Source organism: Elephantulus edwardii, unplaced genomic scaffold (genome assembly GCF_000299155.1).
Source record: "Elephantulus edwardii isolate Elephantulus edwardi_28Jun2011 unplaced genomic scaffold, EleEdw1.0 scaffold00008, whole genome shotgun sequence".
Lineage (NCBI taxonomy): Eukaryota > Metazoa > Chordata > Mammalia > Macroscelidea > Macroscelididae > Elephantulus > Elephantulus edwardii.
This window is the reverse complement of record NW_006399758.1, coordinates 15,948,750-15,950,579: the sequence shown is the minus strand read 5'-3', so window position 1 is coordinate 15,950,579 and position 1,830 is coordinate 15,948,750.

The following is a 1,830-nucleotide window of genomic DNA, read 5'->3' as shown; positions in this document are numbered from 1 at the left end:
TGGATTCTTTACCTTTATCTTGTTGTGGTGCTCAAGTATTTCATAAATTCTGGATATAAGTCCCTTATCTGATATGTTATTACCGAATACTTTTTCCCATCAAAATACACTCTGAAACAATTTGGACTTTTTAAAAAATTTTTTAACATTCACAGTTAGGCACATAAACAGATTGGTGAAAAATATTGCCTTCACTAACATTACCTGTTGAGCTCAAACAAGACAATTTTCTGTCCCCTTGTTTCTATTCCCGTATTATAAAATACTCCTTCACGTAGGGAGAAACTTTTACCTCCTCTTTGCCAATTTGGATACCTTTTATCCCTTTCTCTTGTCTTATTGCTATTGCTAAGACTTCCAATACAATATTGAATAAGATAGATGATAATGGGCATCCTTACCTAGTTCTTGTTCATAAAGGGAATGCCTTTAACCTCTCTCCATTGAGAACAATGTTGGCTTTCGGGTTTGCATAAATACCTTTTACTATGTTGAAGAAATTCCTTTCTAATCCTATTTTGTTGGGTGTTTTAATCAGGAAAGGGTGTTGGATTTTGTCAAAGGCCTTTTCTGCATCAGTTGATAGGATCATGTGGTTCTTGTTCTTTGCTTTGTTGTTGTTGTTATGTGCCATCGAGTCGCTTGCGACTCATAGTGACCCTATGTACAAGAGCTCTAAACGCCGTTCTATCCTGTGCCAACCTCACCGTCTTAAACACACTCATTCCCACCACTCCACTCATAGACTCGATCCAAGGACCAGTCCCTCCTTGCAACATCCCCAAAGTATGTCAGACGAAGCTTCAGAATCCTTGACTCCAAGGAGCATTCTAGCTTCACCCTCTTTAGGACAAGCCTGTTTGACACTCTTCTCCAGCACCACAGTTCAAATGCATCAATTCTCTTTCTATCATCCCTATTCACAGTCCAACTTTGATGCCTAGCATGTAATTAAAAGACTATAGCCTAGATCAGGCGCACTTTAGTCTCCAGCCTGACGTCGTTGCTCTTCAGTACTCTTGAGAGGTCCCTCACAGCTGACTTTCCCAATGCAATTCATCTCCTGATTTCCTGGCTGCTATTACCAAGAGTGTTGTCTGTGGAACCAAGTAAACTTGTTTTCCTTATGTTGAACCATTCTTGCATAGCTGTTATGAATCCCACTTGGCCATGGTGAGTTATTTCTTTGATGTATAGTTGGATCTATTGTCTAGTATTTTATTCAGGATTTTTGCATCTACGTTCATAAGAGACATTGGCCTATAGTTTTCTATTTCGGTGGTGTCCTTTCCTGGCTTTGGTATCAAGGATATGTTTGCTTCATAGAATGAGTCCGGGAGAATTCCATCTTTTTCTATTTTCTGAAATAATTTATGTAGAATTGGTGACAGTTCTTCTCTGAATGTTTGATAAAATTCAGTTGTGAAACCATCTGGTCCAGGGTTGGTTTTTTTTTTTTTTGTCGTAAGTTGTATTACCTTTGCAATTTCTTCTTTTGCAATGGGTCTATTTAGATGTTCAGTTTTGGTTTGGGTTAGTTTAGGTAGATTGTGCATTTCTAAGTATTGGTCCATTTCCTCTAGGTTTTCGTTTTTGTTTGAGTGTAGTTTTTCATAATACTCTAATGTTAGCTTTTTTATCTTAGTTGGTTCTGTTGCCTGATTCATCTCTTATTTGGATTATTTGTGTCTTCTCCTTCTTTTCTTTTGTGAGTTTTGCTAGTGGTTTGTCGATTTCATTGACCTTTTCAAAGACCCAATTCCTAGTTTTGTTGATAGTTTCAATTGTTTTTCTGTTTTCTATTTCATTTATTTCTGCTCTAATTTTTAT